The following is a 14,752-nucleotide window of genomic DNA, read 5'->3' as shown; positions in this document are numbered from 1 at the left end:
AAACACACCAGATTTGTCCAGGTGCCACACCACCTCATCAGCCCAGAGCCCCAGATGCACATTTCTAATTCCAATTTCCGTTATAAGAGAATCCCAAAGCTCACGTACTACGTTCCTCCACACCAAAATCTGTTCTGAAAGAGATCATCACCCTCTCCCCGTTGCAATAAGCTCTGGAAACTGTAATGTCTGGATCACCACATATACTACAGGGAGCAGGGAAACTTTTTTTTTACGGAGCTACGGCGGGCTTATGCCGGCCTGAACCATTTTCATTATCATAAGTAAGATTGAGATACATCACAACGGCTACACAACTGCAGCACCCAACACACACAAGAAGGACCGAGGTACAACAGAGGAGAACCAGAAAATGATCTACGACAAGCAGCCCAAAACCAAGAACTTAGCACCCATCACCACTAGGCAGACCAAGAAGAGCGGAAACTAGCATTGTTGAATCAGTCGAAAGAAGAATCAACACTGAGAGACCAAGAGAAGAAGTCGCCTGCTACCCTGTGATCACTCAGCACCTTGAAGAACTAGGAGAGTCGCAACCAACGTCGAAGGGCTTCCCAATGCCTAGCCACGACGCGACGGAGAGCCACAGACCGTGACGAAGGGCAATGTTCCGCTAAGACAGTCCCGCACCTCCTCTGGGCCACACCACGGCCACCATCACAAATAGAGGAAACCAGAGCACTATGCGAGGCAACCAAACCTCAAGCGTCGTCGAAGGGCACCAAAACCCGAGACCTCACCGCTGCCACAAGCCTCCAAGAGAGAGATCGACCAATAGCTCCAGGATGACCAAGGCAAAGAACGCCGCCACAATTCACTTCCACAACCACCACCAAACAATCCACCAGCCCAACCACACACCAACAGACCAACCGCACTCGAGCCGAGACGACAAACGAACAATAGCAGCTCAATGGCTCCAAAGACAATGCCCCCAAGGGGGTAATGATGTCAAAGACCTCATCGATGTCCAATCCACAGATGGATCTAGGCTTTCGCCCGGAGCACATTAGAGGACACAAGGCGGGAGCTTGACAATGACTCCTCCAAGGAGGAAGACGGCGCCGGAAGGTGTCGCCATCATCGCTGCCAGCAAGGCCGGCACAAGGCTTTCGCCTCAAGCATCACAGGCCTGACCTCTCCGCATACGTTGGTCGCTGTGTCCGGCAAGCATAGGAGTGCGAGACCTCCCAACATCCAGCAACTCCGCGGCGAGCGTCCTCACCGCCGACTGCGGGGTGCACCTCCATTGACAAAGCTGCTCACCTCGAGCACCAGCGCCGACAGGAGGGGAGGTCAAGCCTGGCCGCCACAACTCCTCCACCACCAACTTCCACCCCCAGATCCACCTCCTTAGCCTAACTCGCCGGACTAGGAACCAGAGCCAACGAGCCGAGCGCCTCCGACGCTCACCCTGGACAGCACGACCGGAGGTCGCCAGCCCGGCACCGCACCCACCTGAGCGCGTAGGGAGCAGGCCAGTCAGATCTGGTCCTCCCAGCCGCCCATACGGGCCCGCCGCTGCACGCCCTCTACCACGAGACGCACGAAGCTGCCGGAGACGAGCAGAACACCGACGCCGAGAGAAGCCGCCGCCAGGATGGGAAGACCGCGCCCCGCCCCCACGGGTGGCCGATCCACCTGGGTCGCGGCGCAATCGAGTGTAGAACGAACGCCCCGCCGCCACCTTCACTGGGCACGCACGGGCTTCGCCGGCGTCCGCTCCGGCGGCGGCGATGCGGGGGAAGGAGGAGTGGTAGGGCCTGGCGGCGGCGCGACTAGGGTTCCCCCATTTTATACGGTCACCCCAATCCAGCTGGTTTCTGCAACAATGTCTACTTGTCTAGGCAAATTTCTGCAATGAAGATTGTTTTTTCTTCCTGATGATAGTGTTGTTTTTCAATATTTACAGGATACAAGCCACAATCACAGTGGATCACCTTTGGTTTTCACAGTTTTATCGTTTGTGTGCATTTCTGATGGATGGAAGCAGGGGAGAACTCCCCAGCAAGGAAGATGGTCCGACCAGCAGGCCGGACATGCATGGCAGGCAGGCCAAGGTGGCAGACGCACAAGAACAGAAGATCATTCAGTGCTTGCTAGTAAAGCCCTCGACCATGTAGGTTTTAAGACTTGTTTTCTCTGCCTATATATTTGCTTTTTGCTCAGCAGAAAAGTAAATGTGCATTGTTTGCCAGAAACAGCGGGTAAGCTTGCATTCAGATAATTACTTGAGCATTGTGTGAGGAACAAACGGATGCAAAGAGGAAAGGGAAAACGTAGAACACAACTAATATATAGCGTTGCCATTTGTCAGATTTCATTTTCTATAATAACAAACTCTAATAGTTGAGAAAAGGATGTGGCTTGTAAATATACAACAGCAAGCTTTACCCACAATTGTTGGTTGACTGAAACTCACTGTCACATTGTAGGCGGAGAGCAGCCACATCCCATGTTACAGAACCCAAAGCTAGAACTAGCATGAAAACAAAAACAATGTAAACATGACCACCCCCAAGAGAACTCATGTAGATTGTCACACGCCGGCTTGTCCGAAAGGTGATCACAACAGCGAGAAACTCCACGCTATCGAAGCCACAATCACTTTGAACTCGGAAAGCTGATCTGACGATGACGCGGTCGAATCTGGAAAAATAAGGCAAAGAAAGCTCAAACATCATATAAAAAAATCTGCCCAATTTGTGCCTACTGAAGAGTTTACGAGCTTAAAGTAACAAGATGTAGGTACCTAGGTAGTATCACAGGGTAGATGCAGAACAGCATTGTCACATTGGCAATATTCACCTCAACTAATTTGAAACATGTGTGACTGCAAGCGCTCAGCTTTAGTGTGTTTAGCATTGTAATTTGCAATACAAGTTGGAATGCATAGCCATACTGGCATGAACATAAAGAAATGAGTCATGGAAAACTTAGCCTTAGAGAATCGGCACATTCATGTTGCAGGAGTTCATATACACCTAGAAACCTACTAGTATAACAAAGCTATAATTAAAGTGAGAAAGAAACTAGGTGTGCTGGTAGCAAGAACCAACAGAAACCATCCCAGTACGAAAACTGGCTCACAAAACAGGGTGTCCAAATCATTATTGCTACTACACGATCACCTGAAACCTCCACAAGTTTCAGTCAATCATCTGACCCATATGGTTTACTTTGAGATTGGTAGAATGACCATGATATGAGGCTCAAAGATTGGTGGAGATTAACAGGAATAAAGAAGAATTTCAGTTGCTTGTGCAATGAGAAGCATTCCCTTGATCTTTTGAGGCTGATTTCAGAATGTTGAGATAAAATTTCAGTTGCCTGTGAGCACAAGCAGTTCTTATTTAGAGCAGTGACCCATGATCTTATTTGTGACAGCAGCAGTTATGCAGGTTTATTTTAACAAAACATTGTGATGTAAAATTATAAATGTGAATAAAAGAAAACAAAACAAGGAACACAATTACGTTCCCGAGCTTGCAATTATCCCACGAGCACAAGAAACTAGACACTACTAAATCAAGTAAACAATAGTCATCAATTGCAACAAGAAAGTAATCAATGAACAACTCGTGTGATAATTAGGAAGGGAAGGAGTTAACTAGGATGCGAATGAAAGTTTACCACTTCAGATATGCGTCTGAAGAGAACAATGATGGCGGGAAGTTGGTATATATGTGTGTCCCCGCAAACTTAATACTGTTATAATATGAATAAACCCTCTGAAGCTGCAACATCTTGACGTCAATCGAAAAATATTCAAAGAGTGGGTTCTCTTGAGATATGTTTGGTGTCCTTATCAATAGCAAATACCTTCCAGTTGCAGCGATGATATAATACCGGTAACCAGAATCTAGTGAGATTGTCTTCTCCATATGCCACTGACTGGGATACTCGCCTTTGTTTTGTGCAAAGGTATTGAATAAGTTTTTTTACCGGAGCGGGGATGTACCGGTGCTCAATCCACCATCCCTCGGTGCTTCTAGATCCGTGCGGGTGGACCCTACTAGTTTTTTATTTCCATCTCAGATTCCAGGATACAAGCTGTATACAACTGCAAATACGTGATGGACCCGACGAAAGAGAGGATATCAACCCCACGCCGCTGTCTCCTTCCCGCATCGATCTCCTTTCTCCCCGCCCCATTTCTCGTCAGTTCGTTCCATGGGACTCCGTGGTTAATCCCGGCTATGGCCGCCGCGAGATCTGCCTTCTCCAGCAACATCCGGCACCGGATTCGGGTTCCACTGCCGGCACCTACCACGGGGGGCACATAGAAGGCCGGCGGCGGCGCAGCGGTACCATGAGGCCGACGAGGAGCGGGGGCCGGATCCACTGGCCGTCGGGGGGTGGCTGATCCGGCGAGGTTCCTCGATCCCGCCAACCAGAAGCCCGTCCACCGGCATCCTGGCTGCCCCGGCAGCCATGGTCGCCGTTGGTGTCTCCGTTCAGCACGGGCACCATGAGGGGTCATCACGCAAGGTTGTCGCCGGATCCGGCGACACCAAGCCTGACTACCACCGGATCTGGTGAGTAATGAATCCCATCTCCCCTAACCTCTCTCCATATGTATTTCATGATTTCTGATTTATTTAGCATGATTTGAACACTCTATGTTTCTTTACCACCAGATCGTCGGCCTCCTCTGCTACTTCAATTTCAGGATTTTTCAGTGAGATTTGTAATGATTTTGAGTGAGATTTGTAATGATTTTGAGTGAGATTGGAATGATTTTCAGTGAGATTTGAATTGAAATAGCTATGTGTAGTTGAGATGTGCAAAAATGTGAAACTGGGATTTCAATGTGTTGTTGCAAGTTGCAAAACTAATTTCTGTGAAAATATATGGAATTAGATCTCTGAAATATATGAAACAGCTATTTCTCTTATCTGTCATTTGTTATTTCAGTGATGTATGTATTGAGAAATTACTTCCCTGGAATATATTTCAATGCGGTGTTGCAAGTTGTGAAACTAATTTCTGCGAAAATATATGAAATTACTTCTCTGAATTATATGAAACTGTTGTTTCTCTTATCTGGCATTTGTTATTTAAGTGAGATGTGTATTGGGAAATATGAAATTACTTCCCTGAAATATATTTCAATGCGTTGTTACAAGTTGTGAAACTAATTTCCGTGAAAATATATGAAATTACTTTTCTGAAATATATGAAACTGCTATTTGTCACATCTGTAACTTGTTATATCAGTGTGATATGTATTGAAATATGTGAAATTACTTTCCTGAAAAATATGTAATTACTTTCCAGAAATATATTTCAATGTGGTGTTACGAGTTGTTAAACTAATTTAAGTGTAATGGTTTGTGCAAGATATGTGAAATTTATATTTCAATGTGGTGAAACCAGATCATTTTAGCTGGTGGAAGTGTTATATATTTATGAAAATGATTGCAATGCTTTTTGAAAGAGTTGAAATGCTATTTCAGTTAGATACTAATTGAAATAGCTATTTGTAGATGAGCTGTGGACAAAAAATGTGAAACTGACATTTCAATGTGTTGTTGCATTTTTTGAAAGAGTTTTATTTGAAATGAATTTAATAAGTTTTCAAATTCTTATATATGTTTTAACAGATTTCATATCAATTTAAAGTGAGAGAAGTTTATCCTTTGAAAAATAAGCTGACATTACTGTATGTGTGTGAAGTGAGACTGGCTTCAGCGTACGTGTAAAGCGAGGGCCGTGGCTGGAATCACGTGGTAGGCCCAGCTGGTCAAATCATGTGAGTGGGGTCCAGCTGGTGAAATACAGGATGTTAAATGAAGATATGTGGGGAATACAGAGATACCACTTGTGAGGTGGCAGGATTTTATTGGTTGGAGAACCACCGGTACATCCCGGGAACGGTAAAAAGAGGTTTGCGGCAAAGGTATAGGTACCAAACATCCCAAGCCTGCCTTCCCCTGCCTCCACAACGGCAAAATCTTCCTTTCTCCATTCTCCAGGTGGGGGGACAACAAAGGGGAACTCCATCCTTCTTGTGTCAAGCATGAGCAACGTTTTTCTCCAGAACAGCGTCCAGTCCCAATAGAAGCACCCATAAGCATAATGGTGCCTGATAAAAAGAGGGTGGACCTGTGGCATCATGGCGGACTCGCTGCCACTAAGGACCAAATCGCTCCACCTTTGGATGCAGCAGCTCTCCATTGTCCGGTGCTCGACGAGAACACGAATGCGGCCAGCTTAGTTTCGCAGTATGCCATCAACATCACTTGGAACGATGCCTCTTCAACAGCAGCTTCCTCCTCATCGTCGCCGAGGGGAAAGAGAGAAGGCTTGCACCGGCATCTGCCTAACAAAGCGACTAGGTCGTCAGGTACTGGGGGGAGCACGAGATGCCATCGGCACAAAGGGTCGCACACGGCGAGCTCCTGGCTGACCTCGCCCATTTTGGGCCAGCGCTGGAGGAGGACGCGGCCGTCGCGGCTGTCCTGGACGGTCCAAAGGCCATGGGAGGGGAGGAAAGAGAAGGAGAAATCGGCGGCGAGGGCGAGCGCGCGGGCGGCGGGTGCGGAGGGGTGAGGCGGTAGTGCTGGATGGAACCCGTGGCGGTCGAGGAAGCCGAGGAGTGGTGGTGCGTGGAGGCAGCGGAAGCGGCGGAGGAAGGATACGTCGGTGGCGAGTCGGCGGAAGCTGACGCAGGCCGCGGAGGCGCGGGCGAGGTCAGCCAGGTCGGGTAGGCGGAGGAAGATCTCGGTCAGGAGGTGGTCGGGGAGGTCCGTCAGAGACGATGCCATCTTCTTCTTGCTGGTTGCAATTGGTGTGGAGTGGGGAAGCTCGTTGGGAGGAAAAACCGGCCGTCGGAGGGCAGCCGCCCCGCCGCCGGGGAACCCACGGCGAGATGGGAAGGGGAGAGCCGGCGGCTGCGTGCGGAAGGGAGAGTGAGTCGAGTCGTGTCCTGTGTTGGCTGCTAAAATGGGCCCTTAACCGGTAACCCAACAACGAGCGCAGTTTTCAGGCCCAGCCTTTTTTTTCTTTTTGCGAAAGATAACTACTTCATCCGTTCCAAAGTAATCGAAGTTAACGTGTTTAACTTTGACCCGAAAATATACAAACATGTATAAACACCAAGTTAGCTTCATTCGATTCTTTACGAAATGTTTTCGGGATTGCTAAATCTCAGTCTCGGTCAATGCTATATGTGTTGGAGGATCTTACGTGGAGATCCATGCAAAAAAGAAAAAAATTACTCTAATTTTTTATTTCTTCTTTTTCATATGTTCAATCACTTTACTAAGAATTGGTTAAATCTTAGTCGACTGAGATCTACCCACACCAACAAAAAATTATGTACCGTACATTTGTTATGTTCTTGATCTTGGCACCTTCAAATAAGAACTTACTAGAGTTGCAAATGTGGGTTAGAGTAGTGAATCTTCCTTTCAATCTTCATGATGAGAACTGGAGCAAGTCTATTGCTGCCTAGATTGATAGAAACGCTATATATGTTTAGTTTGATCATGTTGTTGGATATCTCAGTGCGAGAGTCACCGTTGAGGTGGAAAAACCCTTGAGGGGGTGGATTTGGATTGAATCGTCGAGGCAACATTTGTATGGACCCATATGATATTCAATATATGTTTAGTTTGATCATGTTGTTGGATATCTCAGTGCGAGAGTCACCGTTGAGGTGGAAAAACCCTTGAGAGGGTGGATTTGGATTGAATCGTCGAGGCAACATTGTATGGACCCATATGATATTCAGTATGAGAATGTCCCTCTTTTTTGTTTCTTTTTTTTCTCGAATGCGCACAAGCATGCACGTCGTATATATAAGAAAGAACGGGGGTAAAGAGCCCCAATACAGCGTTATGGGCAAACTCGCCCAATCCACCTAGATTACAAAAGCGGACTACTCATGATCTACCCACCGCGCCAAACTACCAAAGAAAACACTCATATCACCTTTAAGGAGACCGGCTGCAGCCCACGCCTTACCCTCCTCCAAGATTCTAGTACCGATGCGTGTGGACGAGGGCGACTCGCCATCAAACACAATACCATTCCTATGCTTCCATAACTCCCAACAGACTAGCACCAAGATTGTGCGGTGGTCTCGCAGCCGCCCATCCGCGCCGAACTTGCTCTGGCACCAAGTCACCAAGGTGTCGACCGTGGTGGGCACCCAGTCAGGTCTACCAAGAGCCGTGCAAACCTCATGCCACACCATCCTAGCAAAGACACATCCCAACAAGATATGATTGATAGTCTCTTCACTTTGATTGCAAAACGGACACGAGTCCTGGTGTGGTAGTCCTCTCCGAGCCAGTCTGTCGGAGGTCCAGCATCTGTTCCGTAAAGCCAACCAAGAGAAAAAGCGACATCGCCGTGGTGCCCTTGACCTCCAAGAGAAATCCGTTGTTGGGCTGACCACCCTTCCTACGAACTTGGCTGCATAAGCTGATCGAACAGAGAAAGTTCCATTGCTCTCCCAAGCCCAAGAGAGCATGTCCGGGGAGTCGGGCTGTAGTTGAATGATGGCCACCCGATGCCAGAGGTTCACATACTCGCGCAGCTCCTCCAAGTCAAGATTTGGGTTAATATCCAAAGGCCATGAGCCCTCCTGAATAGCCGTACGCACCGACATGCTGTAGCGCTTCCTCGGCGGCACCTTAGCATAGATCTTCGGGGCGAGATCCTGGATCCTAGACCCGTCCAGCCAGCGGTCTTCCCAAAATAATGTACTCGAACTGTCACCCAGCTTAGTGTGCGCGCCCGAGCGGAATAGTTGTAGGGACTCCATCGGAACAGGGATGTCAAACTCGTTCCATGGTCTTAAGGCATCAGCACGGCGCAACCAAGGCCACCTCGCCTGCATAGCTATGTTCAACCATTTCAAGTCTGGAACTCCCAATCCACCTGCCCATTTAGGCGTGCATACAATATCCCACGCAACAGAGCACTGTCCACCGTTAGCCTCCGCTTTTGCACACCAGAGGAAACCTCTGATGATCTTGTTCATCGCTTTAGTTGTCTTGGCCGGCAGATCCAGAGCCATCATGGCGTGAATGGGAATGGCACAGAGAACCGCCTGCACAAGCAGAAGTCTTCCACTCTTGGGCATGGCGGAACCGCGCCATGTGGGGAGGCGTCCTGCCAGCTGGTCAACCAGGTACTGCAGCTGCGCATGAGTCTGCTTCCGAATGGTGAGGGGTAGCCCTAAGTATTTGCATGGGAAGTGGCTGAATGGGAAACCCGGTATTTTCCCCACCAACATCTTCTGATCGTCCGAGCAACGAATAGCGAAGGCCGCGCTCTTGTTATGGTTTACCCGAAGTCCAGAAGCCACGCCAAAAGCCTCAAAGATGTCAGCCGTGACTGACAATTCCAAACAACCCGGCTTGACGAAGAGCATCACATCGTCCGCGAAGATGGATATTCTCTGCTTCAGCCCAACTCTTGCCAGCGGGGAAAGTAAGCGGCGAGAAGCAGCTAGCTCAAATAACTTATGCAGAGGCTCCATTGATCAAGATGAAGAGCAAGGGAGACACCGGATCGCCTTGGCGTAATCCACAGTAGTTAAGAATATCTTTACCGGGCACTCCATTTATCAAGACCCGTGTCACCGCCGTGCCTAGTAGACCAACAATCCAAGAGATCCATCTCTGACCAAACCCCAACCGGGTAAGAACCTCAATCAAGAAAGGCCATTGAACAGTATCAAATGCCTTAGTGATGTCCAGCTTGAGCATTACCGCTGGATCTCCCAACGCATATAGCCTCTGCGCCGTGCATTGGACTAACATGAAATTGTCATGCAAAGATCTCCCTTTTGCGAACGTGCTCTGATGCACACCCACCAGTCTAGGAAGATCTTCCGCCAACCTGATCGCCAAGACTTTGTCAAATAGCTTAATAGCTCCATGAACAAGGCTAACCGGGCGAAAATCCTTAATGTCCACAGCCCCATCCACCTTCGGGAGCAATGATATGAGCGCTTTATTAATCACCTGCAAGCCTCGCATATCACCAAGATAGAACGTGTGGAATGCGCGCATTATATCCTCCTTAATGATACCCCAGCATGAGGCATAAAATCTCCCAGTAAATCCATCCGGCCCAGGGGCCTTATCCAAAGGCATAGACTTAACAGTCCGCTCCACTTCCTCTGTCGTAAAAGGAAGCTCAAGGTGCGAGAGGTCTAGAGTGGGGAGATCCAGAGCATCAAGATTAATGGTGTGCGCCCGCTGGGTGGGAGTGCCCAACAGATTGTCGTAGTAGCCATCCACCATTGCAGCAATGTTTTCCTGCCCCAAGAAAGTCTCTCCATCCTTAGTTAGCCGAGTCATATAATTCTTCCTTGTTCGGTGCCTCGCATGACGATGAAAAAACTCCGTATTCGCGTCACCATCTTTGAGGAAGATCATCCTAGATCTTTGCCGGGCTATCGTCCTTTGCAGCGAGCATAGACCGAGGAGCTTGCGTTTTAGAATATGACGGAGAGTTACTTCCTCGACGGAGAGTATCCTAGTCTCGGATGCCAAGTCCAAACGATAGATCAGCTCCATTGCCACCCCAACCTGAAGATTTACATTACCGATCCACTTGTCACTCCACCTCTGCAGGGCTTTGGCCGTAGCCCCTAGCTTAAGGTGCAAAACCACATAGGGGTTGCCCAAAGAAGGGATTGAACCCCAAGCTGCCTGAACGATATCCATGAAGCCGTCCACTTTAGGCCAAAAAACTTCAAAACGAAAGCGACGGCCAACCTTCCACTCGGCGTTAAGCTCAAGGAGCAGGGGGCAATGATCTGAAATGGACGAACCCAAGGCTCCCAGAAAGCATGAGGGATGAAGGTCATCCCAGTCATTCGTCGAAAGAACATGGTCGATTTTCTCCAAAGTAGCCAGCTGCCATTCATTGGACCAAGTATATCTTCTTCCGTTGAGGTACACCTCCTTGAGCTCAAGCCTATTAAGCATGGACCGAAACCGAGACATGATCCTCCTGTTAATTGCTTGGTTGTTCTTATCCTCGGGGTTTAAGATGAGGTTGAAATCCCCAACTATGGACCAAGGGCCAGCATGGAGATCACGTATCTCACAAAGTTCCTCCATGAACGCAACCTTGTCTGCATCAAGGTGAGGGCCGTATACCCCAGTGAGCCACCAATGAGACCCATCGTGCGGCTTGACCAGCGCCGTTAAGGTGTTATCCGTATAGTGTGGGTTGGACAATGCCACTTGTGTGGCATCCCAAGCCAATATGATGCCGCCACGCGTGCCAGCAGCCGGCAAATAAAAGAAGTCCTTAAATCTATTACCCATACAGTGACGAATTACGTCCAGAGTTACAACTTCGAGCTTCGATTCTTGAAAGCAGACTACCAATGGTTTGGCCGCCACTACTACTTGATAGACTGCCGTCCTTCTCGCCGGAGTATTCAAGCCCCGGACATTCCACACAAGCACTTTATTTGGTTGTGCATCCATAAGAAACACATCCACAAAGTCCACCAAAGCCAGCAAGATCATGCCGCACCTACCACACCGGCGGGCTGCTCCTGTAGCGGAGCTGCAGGGGGCTCCCAGCCAAAGAGGGCCAAGGTAGCAGCGATGTGGCTATCCGAAAGAGGCTGCGAGAATAACTCCACATATGCCTTGAGCGCTTCATCTCCAATAGTCTCCCCTTCGTTGGCCAAGCATAGCTTCCTGATGATGGCCTGCTGCTGCTTGGATGCAGCCGAGCCCCTGCCCATTCTTTTAGCAAGCCGCACGCTTCTTCTAGGTGTAGCATCCAGGTTCCTCTTGGTCCTGGGTCTTCTCTGCCTGTTCGCCGATGGCCTCCGTCCCAGAGGGGTGGGCAGAATAGGGTTTGGCGAATCCCTGATCTAGGAGGCAAAGCCCTGGGCCTCCAGATCCATCTCCGCGTCGAACCCAACCTCCAGGGAGCCGGGCGTTGGTGCAGCCAGCGCATGCAACTCATCCCGCAAAGATCTGCATGAGAGCGCCGAAAGGCTCACCATGCACGTAGGCACATCACCCCTGCATGCATGCCGCTGAGCGGGATCACGCATGTCGCCACACGCGTCGCTCTCCCATGTGCTAACGGGATCCTGTTCCCACTCACCACCCGAGGAAGCAGACAGAAATTGGTCTTCCGGAGGGAGCCGCGTGGGGTCCGTCGCCCAGTCCGCGCGCAGGTGTCCACCTCTAGCTCCCAGGAGGCAATGAGAACTCGGGAAGGAGAATCTTCCTCAGCCCCCACGCCCCGTCCCGACAGCTGTTGCTCAGCGCACGGCAGCCGAGGGGGGGGGGGGGGGGGGGGGGGGGGGGGGGGGAGACGGCGTGGCAAATGCAGGGGAGGGGGGCAGCCTCGGATCCATCGTTGGGCACTGGCCCACCGTGTCACCCACTCCCGTATCCTGCTGCCTTGGGGAGCTGGCCGTCGTCCTACCAAGATGCTTCTGACGCACCGACTGCGGGAGGATAGGCTGATCCTCAGATAAAGCCGCAGCATGCATGTCATGTGGGGTTGCGTGATCGTCTGCAAAAGCCGCGCCATGCAAGTCCAGTGGGGTCGGCTGGTCGACAGAAGCCGTTTGAATCGGGGACAGCCCCGCACGCGGCACCGAGCCGGCGGAGGAACGAGCGGACTCCGGCGACCTCTCCCGAGCCGGAACCCTACGTGGAGCAGCCCCACGCCGGCGACGGCGTGATCTGGAGCGACCACGCCCGCGACGACCCCCAAGCTGCCCATCAGAGTCCTCCTCGGCCGACGACGGCGGCGGCGGAGGAGATCCTGCCGGCGGCCACGGACCTACAATCCTAGGAGCAACCGGCGGCGCCTCCTGAACGATATCCACCGGGTACCAAAGCGTGTCCGGAAGGCCATCCTTCCGCTGGATCGAGCGTCTCCCTGCCTCTTCCACCACAAGAATGCGCCTTTGAGGGATCCTCGCCGGGTCGTCCGTGCGCAACCACACGCGAAACGCAGACATGTCGTCCCGCCGCGTCGTGCAGTCTGCCACTCTGACCACGATGCCAAGCCCCCAGGGCAACGACTCCGCCGCCCGCCGAGACCAGGCATTCGCCGGGACGCCGAAAAGGGCCAGGAGGCACCAGAAACGGCATGGTGATCGCCGTGGCCCGTGCGGAGCGCGTCCAAGGCAGTAGGGTCGACACGTGCAGCTTGAGATGGCAGTTGAAGTTGAAGGTGGAACTGGGTTTACATCTCCGGCAAAGATAAAGACTTATCTGAACAAGAGAAAGGGAGGACCTCAGACTCTAAAACATGTGTACAGAAAAGTAGAAATGCCTCTCCTTGTCAGGAAAGGTGATCATGTCTGCAAGAAACTACACGCTATCAAAACAACAACCACTTTGAACTCTGAAAGCTGATCCGATGACGATTCCACTGAATTTGGACAAAGAAGACAGAAGCTTAGATGCCAGATCAGAAACTTGGGGTCCAACTTGTACGAATATTCGAGAACTTACAAGTTATTAAACAAGCAAATCATAGGCGATTATGTAGTACTACCTCCGTCCCAAAACATAAAACGTTTTTGCAGTTCAAAGAGGTAGTATCACATATATATATATATATAGGTAATACCGATCTCAGCTGAATCTGAAATGTGTGACAGCAAACACTCGCTTCAGTGTTCTCAGCACTGCAATTTGTCACACAGGTTGGAATACATAGCCAGACAGAGGCATAATAAGGAAATGAGTTGTGAAAAACTTGAGTCATGCAGAATTGATACATTCATGTTCCAGGAGGTGATATACTATCTAGGAACCTAGTAGTCCAGTATATAACAAACTTGTAACTAAAAAAAGAATTGAAAGACCCTTGGTGTATTTGGTAGCGAGAACCAACACACTAGGTGCCGCCTGACATCCCAGCACAAAAATGAGTCACAGAAAAGAAAGAAATACAAAACAGGGTGTCCACATAATAATAATTGCTAATACACGATCATTGTACTTATTTATTTTACCTTTGTTTCATGGCTACCGTTTGCTTGCGAAATGGAAGGCACTGCGTTCATCTATATCCATCAGCCATAAGAGAAGAAGCTGTATCAATCAGAGGATCTGCAGGTCGCCCCCCCTGTTGATGGATGGATGGTCCTCTCAGCTTAGCGCTGCCCTCAGCCCAGTGGAGAAGAGCAATAACAAACAACCAAATTCTTTTTGCCTGACTTTACTTTAGGCCAGGAACAGCCACACCATTTGCTACAGTACCATCAAAGCTAGAAGTACCATGAAAAAAAGATCACCTTACACATGACTACTGCCAGATGAATTCACTGTCATGCGCCATCGTGTCAGAAATGTAGGTGATCACTTCTGTCACAACTTACAACCCCATGCTATCAGAACCGCGCTCGCTTTGAACTCAGAAAGCTGATCTGATGACGACCTCCACCGAATCTGGAGAAACAAGAAAAAAAAAACTCAGACAACACACAAGATTTTCCATCCAATTTGTGCATATTAATTCAGGAGTCGTACAACCGATACACAGTCGGACAGAGGCATGTGAACATAAAGGAATTCAGTCCTGTAAAACTCATACATAATTGGTCGTGCAGGAGTTCATTTACTGCCTAGGCACGCTCTATCAGTATAACAACTAAGGAAAAGAAAGAACCTGTGGTTTTGGTATCAAGAAAAAAATACAATCACCTGAAAACTTTTAATTTTCAGTCAATCATCTCTGCCAACATGATTTTTTTGGAGATTCAGAG

The 14,752-nt window shown here is 49.5% G+C and overlaps 1 long non-coding RNA gene across 1 annotated transcript; it reads left to right on the top strand.

The window, feature by feature from the left end:
• Positions 1-4,102: 4,102 nt before the first annotated feature.
• On the top strand, positions 4,103-4,918 carry LOC125522225. The gene is made up of 2 exons (XR_007289696.1): positions 4,103-4,559; positions 4,662-4,918. It is a non-coding gene; the product is annotated as an uncharacterized LOC125522225 (long non-coding RNA).
• The last annotated feature ends 9,834 nt before the right edge of the window (positions 4,919-14,752 follow it).

This window comes from Triticum urartu, chromosome 7 (genome assembly GCF_003073215.2).
Source record: "Triticum urartu cultivar G1812 chromosome 7, Tu2.1, whole genome shotgun sequence".
NCBI classification, from domain to species: Eukaryota; Viridiplantae; Streptophyta; class Magnoliopsida; order Poales; family Poaceae; genus Triticum; species Triticum urartu.
The sequence above is the reverse complement of the archived record's forward strand: the minus strand, read 5'-3'. Positions and strand labels throughout refer to the sequence as shown.